General features: G+C 38.0%; 1 long non-coding RNA gene and 1 pseudogene across 1 annotated transcript; both read left to right on the forward strand.

Annotated features, from left to right (window-relative positions):
• The first annotated feature begins 4,075 nt into the window (after nt 1-4,075).
• Nucleotides 4,076-4,483, forward strand: LOC116160621. The gene is made up of 3 exons (XR_004143263.1): nt 4,076-4,223; nt 4,286-4,349; nt 4,403-4,483. It is a non-coding gene; the product is annotated as an uncharacterized LOC116160621 (long non-coding RNA).
• Nucleotides 4,484-10,636: 6,153 nt separating this feature from the next.
• On the forward strand, nt 10,637-14,837 carry LOC116159151 (annotated as a pseudogene).
• Nucleotides 14,838-21,409: the final 6,572 nt, after the last annotated feature.

A 21,409-nucleotide genomic window follows, 5' to 3' on the forward strand; every position in this document is an offset into this window, starting at 1 on the left:
TAATAAGAATTCAAAAAGAAAAAGCCCTAGCTCATCAACAAACTGTGCAGCCGTACATAATTTATGTAGGAAGCATTGAAGATCCTCGAGCCTTCTATATAGTAATAGACACTATTTATTTACACTTTGATAATCCTATAAAGGCGTTTGATATTTTATTTAAAATTTTTCATATAATGAATGCGAAATACCCATAATTCAAACTGAATATTTATATCTTCTTATTCAAAAAGGTCTTTATGGGATTAATTTGGATTGCGATAATGTTCCTCCATATATTAATGATGTCTTATCTCAATTGAAATCTATTTCTAATCCGACGTAAATATTTGATGTGTAGGCTTTAGTTACCTATCTTACTAACAAAACGTCAAAAGATGAAGTGTAACAATTGTAGGAAGTCTTTTATGCAGCTTAATAAGTACGTTATGCACTTAGAATATGCTCATAATATAACTGATCACTACTTGTGTCCAGAAAAAGATTGTTGCCGGGTGTTTCATATTAAAAGATCATTTAAACAACATTATATTAAAACACATAATTTCAATGAACTAAATAAACATTCGAAAAACAAAAACGTAAGTACGTTTGCAATAAACTACGATAAAGATGTTCAAGTGGGAAGCAGTACTGATCAGTTTGAATCTTTACCTAAAACGCCTCCGCCCACTGAAACTGAAACCTTTGAATTACTACAAAAAGAATATATGTCTTTACTGTACACATTTATATCTAGGTTATATTACAATTCGTACATTCCAAGAAATTTTATTCAAACTTTACTTGAGTCAGTTCAAAATTTGCTAACTCCACTAATAAATATTATGAGATTATCTTTAAAAATGTTTCAATCTTATATACCAAAAGAACAATTAGAACAAATGAATACCACAATCGATGCTATAAAGCACTCGTTTTTATTAGTTAACACTGAATATAAAAGGATCAATTATTTTGAGAAATCAAATTATTTTGTCAAACCTGTTGAATATAAATTAGGAGTCACACCAGATAGAAAAAAGATTAATGACAATATTTCAATGGTTTTACGAAATTCTGTTGGTTATTTTATTCCTTTGGACAAAACACTTAAAATTTTTTTGGAAATGCCACATGTTTATGATATTATTAGTAATTATCAAAATCAGCTTCTAACAGACACGGTGTAACAGTTTAGTTTATTCATATTCAAATTTCAAAATTACCGCTTGCTAGGTTAGGCAGGATATAGGTGAGATGGCGTCACTTGTACGCGTGTTTCTTTCCTCGCGCAGAATCGCGTTAATTTTTCACTTCATTTCCGTTTTAAAGCCAACGAGGTTGTACTTGTAGAGCGTGGCATTGTGAATTCTTCTAAAACCAGTGGGTAATATTTGCCATCATTCACGTAAAATCTCTGGCAATTTTACCTTTTTATTGGCGTTGTCGAGTAGAGTAACTCAGAAGCCGTTTTCTCCATTGCGAGGCTATATATCTGGTTGAAGTTCATCGCCCTACCTACCTGTAAGTGAAATGGCGTTGACTTTCTTTTACGTTATGTTATCTAAAATTCTTTCAGACTCACAATTTGAGGTTGGATAATTTCCCTATTTCATTGATTTAAGTATTTTTCATTACCCTCCTGACGATTTCAGGTATGTTATTAAAAATCTCGTTAGGGAGTGTTACATCTTCATTACTTTTAGGGGGTCCATGTAGTAGATGAATTCTTGTACCGGTCAGATGTTTGCCTTCTCTGATAAATATGCATAGGCTGCAGTGTATACCGATACCCTACGAATAAATGTATAAATAAAATCATTTTTATTAATTTCCTTATTTTGATGACGTTGCCCCTCCCTGGAATTCTGTCTTCCGACGCCACTGAGTATAATTCGAATACATTTTCCATTAACCAACAACTGACTGAAGTCAGCTCTAGATAGCAGCCCAATATCAATGGCCAGCTAACTTCATGCGGCCATATGTTGGCCATCATAAAAAATAAGTGTTGGGCCAATACAGTTGCCAATACTATGCCATTATGGCAAATTATATCTGGCCGGCTGCTGGCCATCATAAAAAAGAAGTGTTGGGCCAATACAGTGGCCAATACTATGCCATGATGGCAAATCATCTCTGGTCGGCTGCTGGCCAGAGTGACCTATAGGTACTGGCCCAATGCCAATTGCCAACACTATGCCATTATGGCCAACATCGGCCACCATATATTTATTTTGCATTGGCCCGATGATCATTGTTTGCTGGGTAGGTACTACCAATATTCATTGCCATCAGCTTTTGGGACAGTCAAAGTCAACTTCTGGAGCAGTGACTGTCAGCTACTAGTACATGTGCAGTTTTTTTAGTCAAAAATTAATTTAAAACCCACTAGGCATGCAATGTGATGTGACTAAAATGTAATGTTCGAAGCAGGTAAGAAAGAATGTTGGTGACCCAAGAACAATACTCGGAGAGCTATTCAGCTTGCCAGCTGCCCTTCCAGTGAGTGGAACCTGTATGCACGTATGTGAAGTTAGCGTCGGAAATCCAGTATGCGTATAACCAAACTAACCTAGCAAATCTCATTGAATTAAATATTTTTCATTAAAACAAAATATTTAATGGTGGCGTATCACATGTGACTTTAGATTATGATTAAGGACCCATGAGGCCGTCTAAATCCCAAATTCACACTTTTTTTATTCATAAATAAGAAAGTTACAAAGTACGAAATATCGCGAAATCAGATTACCATATATTACGGACGCTCGGAAAATCCGGTGGCATTTTCAAACTAGTGGTGGCGTATCACATGTGACTTTTGATTATGATTAAGGACCCATGAGGCCATCTAAATCCGAAATCCACACTTTTTTTATTCATAAATAAGAAAGTTAACCGTTTTTGCTGGTGCACTTTTGAACGAATATACAACCGCGACTTAAATTTAAACAACCGACATGTTAATAATAAATAGTGTAAGTATAACTGAAATTCCTATATTACCAAAACGTTTCATTTTCAATCTCTATAGAAGGTTATTTATAGTTAAGAAATTAATAATACAATGTAATGTTTTAGAATGAGGTGTCCTTTTTTGGGGATTCTAACCTGGGGCGGCTTCTAACCTCCATGGGGAAAGAAAGTCAAATAAAGACGGAGGTACGAAGTCAAAGGAGGCGAGTATACTCGGATTTTGCAATTGGGGGACAAACCATCTCCCAATTGCAAAAAAGGATTAAACGAATGCAGAGCCCTGAATTTAATTATCAGCCAGCGGAACTCGTAATTGTCATGGTTGGTACCAATGACTTGAGGCGTGTAAGTACCATAGGTTATTCACTGGTTGTTGGAGACGGCTGGTTATATGATTAAAAATGTTTGAAGAAATACAGCCACTGGACAGTATTTTATTTATTTAATGCATAAGCACCATCGTTGAAGACATTAAAAATTTTTGACGTTTCGTAAATTACGACTTTCAAAAGGGGATCAGTAGACAGTAATATATGAGACACAATATAATAGATGGAAACAGTTAAAAAAGATTTTTATTTTTTCAAACATTTTTAATCATAGGTGTTTATATGGATTGTGTAGCAATAACAACATAGACCAAAGGCCTTGTCGCATATTTATTTATTTGTATAAAATTTATTAAATCAGATTACGAAGTCATGGCCATGTATAAGGAATGACATTGGTCATTCGATAGAAAAGTATTGTTCGAACGCGACGTACATTTTGAATAAATTTCATTTTGGATAGTTACAATACATAATTTGTTTCGGATCGTGTTTTCTGCAATAACCACCATAAACTTCCCCCTCTACAATAATCAATCAACATTTCCTCCGTTTTCCTAATTGTTATATCCCTTCTTACACCACCTTCACAGAAGAAAGTCCGACGGTCCAACACATTTGGGGTAAGTGGATTGATTATTTTTAAACTTCAAACTTAGAAATTAGAAAGATTCTTAACGTCAAAGATTATAGTCCATTCGCAAAAGTCGAACAGGCCTGTTTTTTTAATTTGATTTTTTACTGTTTGTTTATTTCAGAACAAAAATTACGGCATAATAAGGAATGCCATGTTACGTCTCATTACAACTGTAAAAAAAACGGAGAAAATTAAACGCGCCATATTGTGCACTATACCACACACTCCAAGGGTAACACAGGACCAAGCAACACAGTTGAAAAAATTTAATAATTTTATTAGAAATCAAACTGATAGTAAGTATACTAATTAATATGTATTGGATATAAAGTATAATATCAAATTTTTTTATTTCCAGATAATAGGCTAATCCTGTGTGACGTGGAGGAGAAATTCAAAAACTTTAAAAATGTATTTGAAAGGTAGCTCAAATGTATAATCAAATGATAATTTTAAACTAATGCTTGTTTTTCAGTGACGGAATCCACTTCAACAAGAAGAGTTTGGATTTATTTAAAAAAATTATTTTTGGGTATTGTATATACTTAGCTCTCGTTTAGTTTTTAATTTAGTTTGTAGTATATAGCTGTATATGTATAATAATATAGTTATAATTTCAATACCACGAGTATTCGTATTTTTTTATGCAGGGTGTAGAATTGGGTTACGCACCATAGGGATTTAAATGGATTATCTCCCCTAATTATTTTACAGCAAAGTTGTAAGTAATTTTTTTGTAGATTGTAAGATTTTGCGTCTATTCATGTGCCCATTTGTAATTTTTTATTGTGGGAAAACCGAGAAATTATGGAAATTAGGTACTTATAAATTAGCATTTTATCAGAAATCACTCATGCCGTGAAATTATTGAAACAAAAAATTCGTTCATGCAGCGTACTTTTTACGCAAATGATACATTCTAATTGACTTAATTTCTACGATTTCCCAAACTCAAAAATAATAAATGAGGACATGAACAAACGCAGAATTTGAAAGCTACAAGAAACCTATTTACAACTTTGCTGCAAAATAATTAGGGGATAAAATATTTCAATATAAAGAAATTAACATTGAAATCCCCGAGGAAATCCCTATGGTGCGTAAACCAATTCTACACCCTGTATACGTCACCACTAGTTTGAAAATGCCATCGGATTTTCCAAGCGTCCGTAATATAGTAATCTGATTTCACGATATTTCGTACTTAATAGCTTTCTTATTTATGAATAAAAAGGTGTGGATTTCGGATTTAGATGGCCTCATGCGTCCTTAATCATAATCTAAAGTCACATGTGATACGCCACCACTAGTTTGAAAATGCCACCGGATTTTCCGAGCGTCCGTAATATAGTAATCTGATTTCCCGATATTTCGTACTTAATAACTTTCTTATTTATGAATACAAAAAGTGTGGATTTGGGATTTAGACGGCCTCATGCGTCCTTCTTAATCATAATCTAAAGTCACATGTGATACGCCACCATTAAATATTTTGTTTTAATGAAAAATATTTAATTCAATGAGATTTGCTAGGTTAGTTTGGTTATCCGCATACTGGATTTCCGACGCTTGGAGTTTCGACGCTAACTTCACATACGTAGTAATTTTTTGCTTTTTAACAAATTAGTCGCGCGAGTGCAAGGTGTCCTAAACTGAAATATAATTCTGCATTGTAATTGCTGCATTATTGATATACATATTGTTGCAGAAACACAACGATGGACCCATGAAAGCACTCTGCTTTTATTGTCTTTATATGAAGATCATATTCCCAGATAGCACACGTACGTTTTAATGTCGTCATTTGAAGGTATTTTATCGTCTAAGACGTCATATGACCAATGGCATCCGTTTTAGTGACGACATTTGTGTTACCTTTTTTTGTCGTCTTTTAATAACGACATTTTGTCGTACTCTAAACGTTTTATTTTTTATCGAACTAGAGATGCATCGCTTATAATTCATATTGAAACTTGAAACTTTGACATATGCCTGGCGTCGCCGCCTCTCCCAGGATTTAGTCAACTGTCGTGAGGATGCGTTCCTGGTAGACACTATCAGGGACGTTTCTCCACTACTTTGTTGCCATCGCGCTGGGCCGCGATATATGCCAAACAGTGTGGTGGATTTTGTGGATTGGGGGGGTTGTGGGGGGCGGCTAACTGGGTGTTATCCGACCCGAACGGGTACGGCCACAGCTTCGCCACTGGTATTCTGCCTTAGAGGGAACTCTGCTTTCTAGTGATAGCTTCTTATCCGGGCGTTCATTGGCTTCCGATGTTCCTATCCTTTGGTCTCGTTCCCTTCCCGGTTTTCCCTCGTGTTAGGCCCTTTTTATTGTTGTCCTCTCCCTGCGTTACTTTCTGTCCCCTTTTCCTCCTCCCCTTGGCTTCTTCCTCCACTTCCAGTATTCTTCTACTTTCTTTCTTCCTTGATGTGTGTCTTTGCTCTTTGCTTCCCATCTTCCTATGGTAATCCCCGAGACCTCTACCGTTTGGTTTATGGTGGTGCTCCATGTGTGGCAGGGTCGGCGTACCTTCCATTCCGAGGCACACAGAATCTTGGCAGCCCGTATGATATGGTCTTTGTTCCTCTTATTGGTATGTCCAGTATCTCATCTGAATCATCTTCAGTCTCCTGGTAATCGTCTTTCTTTCTAGTAGTTCTCTTCTCTGCTTTCTTGTGAGGTTGCTGTTTTCTTCAGTATCCTGAGTGCCTTCCACTCCGCCCTCCACAATGTTCGTCTGTTGCTCCTTGTTAGCGCTGAAGTGTTAATTCCGTATAACATTGTCGGTGCTATGTTCGTGTTGTAAATCATCATTTTCCAGCTGCCCGGTATTTTCTTCTCTCGTAAGAGGTTCCAGATTCCGTGTGTGCTTCTGAATGCGTTGGTTATTCTGTCTTGCACTGTGTTGTGCCTGCTGAGGGTGCTGTTTATGTACGTTCCCAGATATTTGATCTTGTGTCCTTCTCGGCTATTATGGTCTTCTCTCCTTCTTTGTACTGGGGGTGTTGTTTCTTGGCACTCTTGTCATCATGTAGCTCTTTTCGTTGTGTATTTGTAGGTCCACCATTTCCAGGTGTACCTGGTACTACGCTGGCCTGGAGTGGAGATATTTGAAGGAAAAGCAAGAGTATGCCCATGGCCCAAATCAAGATGAAAATAGGAAGACTAACAATCACAGGCATCGACATCCCCTCGGGCAAAGAGGACAGGCGGAACTCAGAAATCGAAGTGAAACAACAGAAAAAAGTGCGGAAAGAACCTAGGTATCATACTAGGCGGCTTCAGTACGCAACTAGGCAGACTGGACGAAAGTGAAGAGGAGGAAGGGAACACAGCAGACATATGGGCAAAAACAGTAGGATCGGACCACAAAACGGTAAAGGGGAAAGTCAAGAGGGAGGGGGGAGAACAAAGGACAAGGAGCACAGCGGGGAAACCGAAGGGTGGGATGTGAAACTTCTGTCAGGGGAGAAGAAAAGAAAGGAGCACCGAAAGGAGCAGTAAGAGATTAGAAGCAAAAAGGGGGAAGGGATACCATATCGGAAAAGATCGGCGAAACGCTCAAAGAAACAACAAAGAATACACTAGGGAAACAGAAACGCCCATGTGACCGAACAGAAAGCGGGCCAAAACCCACACTAACCTGAAACAAAGAAGGAGCTAAGGGAAGCCAAGGAAGAAGAAAACGGAGTCTATGAGCAACACGAAATCAAGGAATTCGCCGTGTTCGCGGAGAAGATCGCCAAATTCAGACCATTGAAGAGGAATATGCAAATGTAATGGTATAGGCACATCAAAAACAACAAAAGAAGGAAACAAGGGGGAAAATAATATACCAATGACAGCGTGGGCGATGCTGGAACTACCCAAATTCCTAATCAACAGAACCATAAACGCGTGGCAAAGGGAGTATACTAGTATACAATGGTTTTGGAAGAAAACCGAACACCAAAAAACCAGGGGGTTCAAACAAGGATGTCCGTTTCCCCAAGGCTCTTCGCGATAGCACTTGACCGTGCTATAGAACAAAAAAGGATGGTGGTGACGAACCTTAGCACAGGCGGCCAATTACTACTACCGACATTACTGGCGTACGCGGACGATCTATTCGTAATCCCGGATAATTTATAAGACACTGAGGACTTCGTCTAGGCCAGCGTAGTACCAGGTACACCTGGAAATGGTGGACCTACAAATACACAACGAAAAGAGCTACATGATGATAAGAGTGCCAAGAAACAACACCCCCAGTACAAAGAAGGAGAGAAGACCATAATAGCCGAGAAGGAGATAACCATGAAGCACAAGATCAAATATCTGGGAACGTACATAAGCAGCACCCTCAGCAGGCACAACGCAGTGCAAGACAGAATAACCAACGCATTCAGAAGCACACACGGAATCTGGAACTTCTTACGAGAGAAGAAAATACCGGGCAGCTGGAAAATGATGATTTACAACACGAACATAGCACCGACAATGTTATACGGAATTAACACTTCAGCGCTAACAAGGAGCAACAGACGAACATTGAGGAGGGCGGAGTGGAAGGCACTCAGGATACTGAAGAAAACAGCAACCTCACAAGAAAGCAGAGAAGAGAACTACTAGAAAGAAAGACGATTACCAGGAGACTGAAGATGATTCAGATGAGATACTGGACATACCAATAAGAGGAACAAAGACCATATCATACGGGCTGCCAAGATTCTGTGTGCTTCGGAATGGAAGGTACGCCGACCCTGCCACACATGGAGCACCACCATAAACCAAACGGTAGAGGTCTCGGGGATTACCATAGGAAGATGGGAAGCAAAGAGCAAAGACACACATCAAGGAAGAAAGAAAGCAGAAGAATACTGGAAGTGGAGGAAGAAGCCAAGGGGAGGAGGAAAAGGGGACAGAAAGTAACGCAGGGAGAGGACAACAATAAAAAGGGCCTAACACGAGGGAAAACCGGGAAGGGAACGAGACCAAAGGATAGGAACATCGGAAGCCAATGAACGCCCGGATAAGAAGCTATCACTAGAAAGCAGAGTTCCCTCTAAGGCAGAATACCAGTGGCGAAGCTGTGGCCGTACCCGTTCGGGTCGGATAACACCCAGTTAGCCGCCCCCCCCACAACCCCCCCAATCCACAAAATCCACCACACTGTTTGGCATATGTCGCGGCCCAGCGCGATGGCAACAAAGTAGTGGTGAAACGTCCCTGATAGTGTCTACCAGGAACGCATCCTCACGACAGTTGACTAAATCCTGGGAGAGGCGGCGACGCCAGGCATATGTCAAAGTTTCAAGTTTCAATATGAATTATAAGCGATGCATCTCTAGTTCGATAAAAAATAAAACGTTTAGAGTACGACAAAATGTCGTTATTAAAAGACGACAAAAAAAGGTAACACAAATGTCGTCACTAAAACGGATGCCATTGGTCATATGACGTCTTAGACGATAAAATACCTTCAAATGACGACATTAAAACGTACGTGTGCTATCTGGGAATATGATCTTCATATAAAGACAATAAAAGCAGAGTGCTTTCATTTGCCATATGGCAAACTCTCCTAAACTCTTTATTACTATATAGCCATATAAGTTATCGAAAAAAGGTGAGAAGTGGATACAATGCTCCCAGTGCAAAAAATGGAGTCACACCCTATGTGCTGACGTAGGACCCAAAGTGAAGAGTTACACATGTGACTTATGCGTGCCAGATATTTAGTCGACATTTTAGTATTTTTGCATCTTTAATACTATTAAACTGTTCTAATTGCTTTTTTTCGTTTTAATTGTCACCAATACCTTTGCAATTAGTATGGCTGTCTGTCCTAATAGATATGGCAATCTCACCTCGCTGGTGGCAATCTTTCCTAAAATTTCTGAAATAGATTTTTTCCATTATATTACTAATTGGTTTTAAAACGAGGCTAATAGTGTTTAAATATTGATTAGAAACATTTTGATGATTAAAGTAAGTGAAAAAAGACAACGGATTTCTTATTTTAAAATAAATAAATCGGTTCAAAAAAACTATGGCGAACTCTCCTCGCTTTACCCTATATTACGGACGCTTGGAAAATCCGATGGCATTTTCAAACTAGTGGTGGCGTATTTGGTAAGAAAGGTTTCCTTTTTTGTCAATCATGCCTATTAAGCCAAAATTTGAGAGTTTAAATATTGTAGGTAATTTATGGCTATAGTTCCTTTATATGTCTCCGGTTGACAAGTTTATATTTCCTTTCCCAAGGGTCAATTTGTTCCGCCCCGCTTCGAAGTAGGCAGCGCCGGATTTAGGTATACGCACACTACGCACGTTCGTAGGGCGCAAAACTTTTGTGGGCGCAAAATTTTGTTACTTATAACGCCGGTATCACGACAAGCTTCCAATTTACATCTTCGTCACGAGTGTCGGAGTGTTGAGTGCGCACGAGCACGTTACAAGGGGAAGGGAGAGGAAACGACGCCTTATAAAACGAAAACAACTAGAACTTGCCACTGACTGTTGCCAGCTTGCCACACCACAGTTGAGTTCATTCATCGCGCATCGCGGCCTGTAGCCTGTAGTGTAGGCGCCTGGTGCTGTGTCTCGTGTCGTGTCTGTCATACAGTACAAGCTGTAACACACAAACAGTGACAGACTGACAGAGTAGTAGCAGTAGGGAATTATTTATCAGTTGAACTGCTAAACAAATTATGATTCTTTTCTCGCTGTTTTTGAATGTAATGTAAGTTTTGGTAGTTTCAGTAAGACATCAGATCAGTGCTAATGCTAAACAATTTAGTCAAATTGAGTTTTGTAGTGACGATTTTCATTTTGATTTTCCTTCAGGTTGAAGCATTTATGAACAATTGGTGAAAATGGACAAACGATTGAAACGAATGAGTGGAGCGGCTGGCAGAAAAGCAAGAAAAGAGAAAGAAGAGAAAGAAGAAGCTGTGTTGAAGAAAGTTCGAAGAATGGAGACATTTTATAAACCAATAGAAAAACCTGAATCTGATACAACAGGTAATGTTAGTTCAGTACTACTGTCTACATCGCTCGAATTGCCAAGTACTTCTGCTGCCACAATACCATCACCATCAGCCACTGTAGTTTTAAAACATCAGCTTCAGCCTGAAGTTGATCAACTTGAACGAGAAGAGCTGCAAGGAAATATTCTTGACAGGGGAGATCAGCGAGATGAATTAGAAAAGTCGTCTTGTGCAGTTAGTAACGATCCAGCAGAATGGGTCATCAATGATGCTACAATTGATTATCTGATCTCCAGAGGTAGTATCGATCAGAATTTAAATGCTGATTTTCCCGAAACAAAAAAATTTTTTCCAACCCAGAAAAAATTCAGAAGCCTAACTAGGAATATGTTCTTGCGTGAACTTCAGAATGGTGAAAAACAAGTAGGAAAATATTTGATATACTCACCTAGCAAAAAATCAGTATATTGTATACCTTGTCGACTATTTAATGGCACTTCTGTCTTGGCTACAAGTGATGGCTGATTGGTCCAATGCACATCCTGTATTTTCTCATCATGACAATTCTCCAGAGCATTATAAATGTGGAAAACTTCTTTTTGAAAGATCTCGCGTTGCTAGTAGAATTGACAATCAACTTTATGAGCAAATTGAGCAGGAAATCAGTTACTGGAGAAATGTCTTGAAGCGAGTTGTGGCAGTTGTTAAAAAACTAAGCTCACGTTGCCTTCCTTTTAGAGGATCAGAAGAAAAATTTGGGAGCGTTCACAATGGAAATTATATGATGTGCTTAGAGTTAATAGCTGAGTTTGATCCTTTTTTAGCCAAACATATTACAGAGTGTGGAAATCCAGGCAGTGGAAGAACTTCATATCTTTCTTCTCAAATATGTAACGAATTTATTTCATTAATGTCGAAAAAAGTTACTGAGGTCATAACTCATGAAGTGAAGAAAAGCAAATATTTTTCAATAATTGTCGACTCAACACCAGATATAAGTCATACTGACCAACTTTCAGTAATTTTGAAGTATGTCAAAAATGTTCCTGTTGAAAGATTTATTCGATTTCTACCAAATGTCGGTCATAAGGCCAAAGAAATGGCGGATGCTGTGATTCTAATTCTGGAATCAATGGAGTTGGACATAAAAAATTGCGTTGGACAATCATATGATAATGCCACCAACATGTCCGGCATTTATTCTGGCCTGCAAGCTATAATTCTCGAGTTGTGTGGTCTGGCTGAGTATGTACCTTGTTCTGGACATTCATTGAATCTTGTGGGAGCAGCTGCAGCTGAATGTAATTTAATAGCAGTCAAGTTCTTCATGACTCTCAATCATTTGTTCACATTTTTCAGCGCATCTACAGCTAGGTGGGAAATACTGACAGGGATGTTACAACCAGGTCAGAAAGTGCTGAAAAGAGTGGATGGCACACGATGGTCAAGTCGGCATTTTGCGTATAGTAGCTTATATGGAAATCGAGAAGCAGTTTTAGCAGCATTGACGCGCATTCAAGCTGACCAATCACAGAAGGCCACAGTTCGTTGTGAAGTTATGGGACTAATTAAGCAACTTGGCCAGTTTCAATTTGTTTTCATGAATATTTTCTGGAATATAATTTTAGAAAGATTCCATAAAACGGGGGGGGGGGGGTCATTTGGACCAACATAAAGGGCGCAAATTATTTGAGTGCATAGGGCGCACAAAACCTAAATCCGGCGCTGGAAGTAGGTATAATATTCAATATAGCTCCCAGTGACTTGGGCCGCTCTATTCTCTTTTCCCCTTTGTTCAATTTTAAATTAAATTTAGCCTTAATTCTAAGTAAGTAAGTAAGTAAGCAAGCAAGCACTTATCTTAACTTTACGTCCTTTTTGTTCTGTTGATTGGAGGTTCCTGCCTTGTCTTCTCACGATTGAATTAGTCCCGCGCGTTATGCATCTTGAGATTAAACTTAATACCAAAAAATTCGTAAAAACTCAACCACTGAACCGATTTCGATCGAATAAGCACTAAACAATTACAAATTTTTGTGCACTCCCGGCCACACAGGACAAACATTTTTAAACCTATACAGTCACAAAAGACCCTAAAATCAGCCGGAACTGGCACCAAACACGTCCGTTCGCCATGAAAGACGAGCTTCTTCCTGCATCGCTTATAATTCATATTCTTGTAAAAAATGTTATGAAATGCTAGAAACATAAATTATACGTGAACATCACGAAATAAGCGGCGACAGTGTATTCATTGCACTCTGCAATTTTGAATTTGCCGCCTTGTAACTCCACTAAACCACGTGTTTCATGTTTGTGCTGATGTCGCAGTTCAACAATAAAACGCGCGTGTGATATTCTTTTGTTGCGTGTTTCAGTTTCATCTGTCGACGTTCTTTGGGTAGTAACAAAAACATTTACCATGTCGGGGTATACCAAACTCGGCAATTGTTTCCACTTTCATTGCCTTTATTATGAGAAATTCGTGTCTCATAACCTCACATACATAACCTCGTATATAACTTGGTGTTTAAGGCCGGTTTATGCAGCCCTAATTTAATGTAACTTTAAAGTAATGTAATTTAACCTTCAAATTTAAGAAGTTGAAATACACTGAACAAAGGCGTACGTTCATGCATTCATTTAAGCATTTAACAATATTTAACGTAATGTAAAAGATGGTTAACTTTCATCTTTTACATTAAAATTAACACGAAAATCAAAATGAGCATGCGTGGATTCTCATCAGCTGTTTCCTTTTTTTGGTTTTTTAGTTTTTATAATCTTTAACCTACTTTATTTGAGAGGATGGGTCTATACCGTTCCATCAAAATGATGTACAGATCCAATTTTCCGCACTTTTTCAAATACACCAGGATGTATCCAAGTCTATTTGATAAGTTGCTGAATCTGGTTGGGCCTCACTTATTAAAGGATCCTACTAAACGGCCTATAGACCCTCCTCAGCGATTAATTATAACACTTCAGTGAGTATGTAAGAATTTGGATGCAGTTATACTGTTCTTTAACAGAGGGGTGTTCAATGCAGGAGATGTCCTATAGCCATATGTTGGGTAAAACAACTGTGGCTAATATAAAGGAGACAACAAAAGTGTTATGGGAAGTCCTTCAACCTATTTACTTAAAACCACCAACAAGGCCAGAATTATTACAGATTGCGGATGCATTTAATTCAAAATGGAATCTGCCACATTGTGTAGGAGCAATTGATGGCAAGCATGTGGTAATCCAGGCTCCTCCAATGAGCGGCTCCACATTTTAATTATAAAAAGACATTTAGCATCCATTTAATGGCAGCCTGTGATGCGGAATATCGATTTGGCAGTAGAATTTTACAAGACCAATTAAATTTACCTCATACTGCCAACCTTCCTAATACTAAAGTCGAGTTTCCGTACTTTTTTGCTGCCGATGCAGCGTTTCCATTGCACGAAAATATAATGCGACCATATCCAGGCGATAAACTATCGGATGCCCAAAAAATTTTCAATTATCGTTTATCAAGAGGTCGCCGAACAATTGAAAATGCGTTTGGCATTCTTAGCCAAAGATGGCGAGTCTTACGACGCCCAATAATCGCCAATGTGGACCTATGTGAGCAGATCACACTAAGTTGTGTTGTGTTACACAACTTTATCAAATATAATGAAGACAATGGAGCTGCTGGAAACATGAATCCTCCAGGATTTGCGGATGTGATAAATGGAGATGGTACTGTATCATCTGGTACTTGGAGGCAGGATTTGTCGGAATCATGTTTCCGTTCTATCGGTCGAGTGGGGTCAAACAACCCCAAAATAAATTATAAAGCGCTACGCGACACCCTATGTCAATATTTAAATTCCCCTGAAGGATCAGTGCCTTGGCAGGAAGAAGTGATATGGAGAGGTGCCATGCCAAATACAAAGTAAAATTTTTTATTTACCGTTTATTTCTAAGTTTTAAGATATTATTAGTATTTAAGTGTTAATCATTAGTGTTAAGTATAGTAACATAAGTAATTTAATATGAATTTATATCTAAATAACTAAAAAGTAAATTTCTACTACTAATCAAAATAAAATGTCCAAAATTTTCTTTTTTACTCGTCTCTTTTCCCCTTCATCTTTAATTTGTTTTAGCTCAAGAGTGACCATATTGCCAAAACATGTGTCGGTATCAATTTCCTCGGATGCGCTCCTCTTTGTCTGTATGTATTGCGTCAATGTACTCATTGCAGAATTAATTTTTTCGCCATATCGGCCCTAGGTTTGCGTTCCGTAGATCCTTCCCTTGAGTGTGACTGCGGAGTAGTTGTGCCTTTTATCGTACTAGTCGATGATGAAGTGCTTGGCTGAGGACTGGGCAATGTTATGTCTTCCATAGGTGTCTCGGTCTCCTCTCCTTCAATTACCAACTGCAGCGAATCCCACACACGATCAGATGGCTTTGTTTCTGTAGTCGGTTTGTCCCACAGCTACATTCCCTTTCGATCTAAAAAAATTTCACCTTTAGTTCACAATTTCTAATTATCAAACAGCTACTTTACCGTCTTTGGGTAATGTACTCGGAAAGAAATGCTAGCGAGTCAAACAATGCCCAGACAGGTCCTGTATCTTCACCACCGGCACTCGCCTCCCAAGATACGTGTCCAGTATACAAAAGAAAAACTCTCCAGTGCTCTGGAGGCGATAGCTAATGGGATGTCGATATATGAGGCATCCAAAACCGACGGTATACCGAAAACTACTTTACGGGACAAACGTGCAGGCAAATACAAGAACCCTAAATGTGGTGTGCAGCCTGTGCTTTCGCCCACTGAAGAAATGTTAATTGTTGACTGGGTGCTTCATTTAGCTATGCTAGGGTTTCCGGTTACCAAATCTCAATTAATTCAAACCGTTGCCACTCTAATAAAAAATTTGCAACGCCCAAATCCATTTAAAGACGGTGTTCTGGGAAATCACTGGTTTCAAAATTTTTTGCATCCAAATATTACTTCCAGGGTTTCTCAAAACCTTACGGCAAGTAGAAGTAGCGTTAATAAGGAAGCCATCAAAAAGTGGTTCGAAAAGGTGGAAAATTACTTTGTTAATCACAATCTAATGGATATTTTTGAAGATGAATCACGGGTGTTTAATTGTGACGAAACTGCTTTCTTTTTATGCCCCAAGGAAAAGCAAGTGCTGGTCAGAAGAGGGACAAAGTTTGTTTACAACAGGGTCGTAAACGACGAAAAGGAGTGTTTAACAGTTCTTGCTAACGTCTCAGCCGATGGTTCAGTACCACCACCAATGGTATTATTTCCCTACAAGAGGCTGCCTAAGTACATTCCCAAAAGCGTTCCACATGGGTGGGGTTTAGGGTATACTGAGACTGGGTGGATGAATACTGAAGCCGAGTATGTGGCAAACTGTTTTTATCCCTGGCTTGTGAAAAACAAAATTCGACTTCCAGTTGTGTTGTTTTTAGACGGACACACATCACATATATCTTTGACTTTAAGTGAATTTTGCAAAGAGAATGGAATAGTACTGGTAGCACTGTTGCCCAATTCCACACACATTTTACAGCCGCTGGATGTCGCAGTATTCAGACCTGTAAAAGCAACATGGCGAAGTATCGTACATGATTTTAGAATAAATAACAATATAGCCAAAATCAAGAGAACAGATTTTTCAAACCTTGTTAAACAATGTTTTGACAAATGTTTAAAAAAAGACACTATAAGAAATGGTTTTAAATGCTGTGGTCTTTTCCCATTTAATCCCAACAACATTAATTATGATAAATTATTAAAATGTACTGCAAATAATAATGTGCAAAAAAATTTAAGAATCGAAGCCGACGCCGAACCTAATAATGTGAATGACCCAGCTTTAGAAGATGATAACTTTAAGAAGCAATTTGAAAACCGTTTGTCACCCTCCACCTTTAATTCCTTTAAGTTATCAGGTGATATTTGGGAAGGAGATCCTACATTTGAAAAATTATTCTTGTATTGGAAATCTCTTGGATCTACTTCAGATGAGCAGACAAACATACATTTAACTTTAAATGATACTACACTTGTCAACAACATCACAAATACATTTGACGAATTTGCTGAAAATGGTTGGCACACAATTGATTTGGAAGTGCAAGATGATGTGAATCTTTCAATATGTAGCGTTGAATCATTGCCAAATGAAATACACAATACTGTACTCAAAAGTGTCGCTCACAGCACTCCTATTATTCCGTTAGAAACTGGTGAAGATGGTATTATGCTCACTGCAGTGCAAGTAAAAAGCATAACCTCTTTAGAATCCCTTCCAGCTACTCCATTCGGAAGTGGTGAAGATAGTATAATCACTGCAGAGCAAAGAAATAGTATAACCCCTGTAGAATCCACTCCGATTAGTCCATTGGGAAGTGGTGAAGATAATATTCTCACTACAGAGCAAAGAAATAACATAACCTCCGCAGAATCCTTGAAACCTTGCAATCAGTTGCCTCAAAGTAATTTGGAACCAGTGATACTACTAACTCCATTAAAGAAAAGTGACACTTCTGACCAAAATGATCAGGGAAAAGAAAATTTGATGGATAATTTTCAAAATGAATCGACTGTTCTCGCTTCCCCGACAAATAATATACCTACTCCTTTTAAAAAGATACCTACTCAATTTAAACATTCTTTCTACTTTCCCAAAAAAATTGTAGAATCGGCAAAGAAAAAAAAATGATCAAAGTCCTCGTGTGAGATCGAAGGGACTTCAGCGCACTTTTGTGTGGCAGATCAGTGTATTATTAGCCAATATTGACTCCACCATCAATAAGATCTTGCCAAAAGCTACCACGTTCACTTTGTCGGTGCCATTTTCTCACTTACCGTGCACTCGCAATTCGCGTTTGAAGTTTTGACTCCACCATCATTAAAATCCTTTGGGGGTTACCATATTCCCTTTGTCGACACCCACTTCTGATCACCCGCAACAATTCGGATTTGAAGTTTCGACTCCACCATCAGTAAGATCTCGTATTCAACTTTTGGGCACTTCACATAGCTCGACCTTCTATTAGTGACACGAGAAAGAGAGACCGCGATTCGCGCTGTAAGAAACTTTTGGGCGCCCAAAGTCGACTACCCCTCGAAGCGCGCCGCGCAAAAGGTGGTTTATTTCGCCCCTAGGAAAAAAAAACAAAATTCCGCAACGCAGGAGTTGTGCGCGTTGACAAGATCTTCCCGACGACACCAATTTGAAAACAATCGGAGAAAAACTGTAGAAGAAGATAGATAAAAACTGAAAAATCTTCAGGTTAGTATAATACGCTCGGGGATGGCGTCCAGATGTCGTCGATTCCAAATCTTGTAGCCCCATCCCTAACGTTCTTAATTACACGGCCCCGATAGTTACATGTACACTCATTGTCTTTTTACAAGCGTTTTTCTACGGGCGTGCATTTACTGCCAGCCAGCCAGCCAAAGTGAGATTAAAAGCTACTTTTTACAAAAAAAAATTTTTTGCAAAAATGCGCTAAAAAGTTACCAAAAAACTCACGCCCATAGTGGCTATATCAGTTGAATTTATGGAATATCAGAGAAGGATCGAAGCTGAAAAGGAGAAGAAAGAAAATGAGAAAAAACAAAGAAAATTAAAAATGGAATCTAAAGCAAATGAACCATCAAAGAAGAAAAAAACAGATGGACCACCAGACCCTGAAAAGCAATTAACCACCTTCGTTAAAGGGGATTATGTCGTGATAACTTACGAAGAGGAATTATTTCCGGGACTTGTATGCAAAATTAATAAGGAAGGAATAGTAGTAAAAGCCATGGAGGTTAGTGGATCTAATTGGAAGTGGCCCGAAAAGGAAGATATTTTAACATATAATGAAAAAGATATAACTAAAATAGAACCTCCAGAATTAATTAATAGCAGGGGAATATATACTATTCCACAAATGGAGGATTTGCGAAAAAAAAAGTATCTAAGTAAATAAGTTTTGTTTAAGGAAAAGCTCTACTGTTTAAAATGTATATTGTTTTTTTTTTAATGCAAAATATTGTTATGTGATGTTGATACCCAGCAGTTGTTGTCCATAAGCGGTAAAAGGTTACATAAAATCGGTAATAGGTATATAACAAAATACTTGGGTCGCTATTAGGTAGAATGTTCCATTTTCACTTTTGAGTCTATTTTTTATAAAAGCAAGGGAAACCTAACATTGTGTATGTATTTTTTTCATGTTTTAATAAATTCTTAAGAATATAAAATATATAGTTTTACTATGAAATAGTAAGGGACGTTAATAAATAACCTTGAAAACATACAGTACTCCCTTAACTAGGGCGGTAATAGGTGAGTTTACCTTATAACCACTTCCTTTTCTAAGGTTAATTTAAGATAGTTTACAAATAGGTCCCGCTCGTACCACATGTGTTCACTCGCACCACTATCGACTAGCCACGTGCTGCTCGACGATTTACAGTTCATTGCGGAAACTACGAACGCGTTGCTCTTTTCCCTACCGTTATCGCACCCCTTGTCCTTCAAAATTCGGTATCGACATTCACTGAATTTATGTCCGGGTTTTTTACAGTAGTAACACGACAATGTTTTTTTACCCTCAGAATTCCCGCTTCTACAGAATTTCTTAATGTACCCCTCTTTGCCGCAGTGATGGCACCGTAATTCCTTTTTCCGACTTTTTGCAGCCAACGCAGATGTTGTGCATTCGTCTTGGTTCTTCATTCGATCCTCCTCCATCAGGAGTCTTCCAATCAGCTCGTCAAGTTTCTGGTTGTCTTCTGCTACGGACTCCCATGCAGAAACGAAATATTTGTATTCCTGTGGTAGTGACATTAACAGTTTTGTCATAAGCATTTGTTCCGATACTTCTTGACCTAATTGCTTTAATTCGTTACTAATTTCTTGTAACTTCGCTACGTGAACAGACATGGATTTTCCACCATATTTGAATGCAAAGAAACGTTGCTGTACTAAGTGTACACTCACCGTCGATCGTTTTTCATATATACTTAACAACTGCTTCCACATCTCACATGCCGACTCACATGTTATTACATGCAGCATCGCACTTTCTGACAAACGGTTCACGATAATACTTTGAGCTTTTGCATCCTTTTCGATCCTGACCCTTAAGTAGTACTCGTAGTTGAAATTTCCACACGTTCCAATTAGTGGCTCCTTCTAACTTATTTACACTAATCGTTGCATTTCCATATCCATCGTACTTTACTTGTAGGTGCCTGGACCCATAACCAATGAAATAAATGTGGATGAGTTTGGATAAACTATATTTAATAATATTCTAAACACTATGATACATGAGGTTACATTACATCATTTTGTTACTCCCAATCTTACCAACATCATATTGCCAACCTTCTATTACTAACAAAAAGACACCGTGGGGTCTCGTATACCCCAGACTTAAATCAATTGTAGACAGTTTTTATTTGAAGCGCCTAATTGCGCTGCCCTCTTGTGTAAATTTAAGTTAATATGTTAGCCAGATATTGCCCGAAGCGTTGGTTGATATTTCAATTATAGGTAAAATAATAAGTTTTCCGTTTAGTTGCACGTCATTAATTTTCTGACGTCGTTCTTATGCAGCGTTGACAAACATTTAGTATACTATAGAACTATATTTTACAAATCATTGTATCTACTGCTTGCACATTTGACCTACTAAGCATGTAGTATCAACAATAATTTTAGAATCGCTTTTACGTGCATGAAATTACCTTTAAATTGCAGCCATAAAACCACACGTTTTTTTATAGTAGGTACCCCACTCAGTACCTACTCATAATTAATATATCCTTACAATCTTGAAAACTTGAATCAAATAAACATTAACACAAGAAAATTATACAAAAATAAACCCACCAGACAACCTATATAGGTTACCAATCTTAACTCGATACTTATTCAGTTGTCATGAAGTACAAGATATCTACGTGTACAGGAATGTCGAATATCAATTGCTTACAACCGATCGACTTTTTAATGTTGGAGCTTTATGTAAGGATTAACACTTTGAAGTTACATGCTGGAAAGTTAAGAACCGACAGAAATTTCGATAAATTCATTAATTAACCTTTCTACATGGTTTAAAGGCTTCACAATTTACATGTCATACTTGACCATCAAAGCCAGGGGATAGTATTTTGCAGTAATAAGTCACTTTTATGTAATTATTTTATAATCTTACAATGTAAATAAGTACAAATTACTTAATTTGCAAATTAACAAGAATCTTCTGTGTCACTGTCACTGTCTTCCCCTAAATTTATTATAATTGGCAGTATATCGATACCTATTTGCCAAAGTATCGTAAGCAGAAATATCTATTTTTTAAGGAAGGAGCGATTTTTGATATCTCAGAAACCACTTAATAAAATAGTTCCAAATGTGCATATTATCTTTTTAGGGGCATATTTTTGACAAAAAATGCACCATTTTTGCTCCAGGATAACGTATTCATGAGTTTT

Source organism: Photinus pyralis, unplaced genomic scaffold (assembly GCF_008802855.1).
Source record: "Photinus pyralis isolate 1611_PpyrPB1 unplaced genomic scaffold, Ppyr1.3 Ppyr1.4_LG1, whole genome shotgun sequence".
Taxonomy (NCBI): Eukaryota; Metazoa; Arthropoda; class Insecta; order Coleoptera; family Lampyridae; genus Photinus; species Photinus pyralis.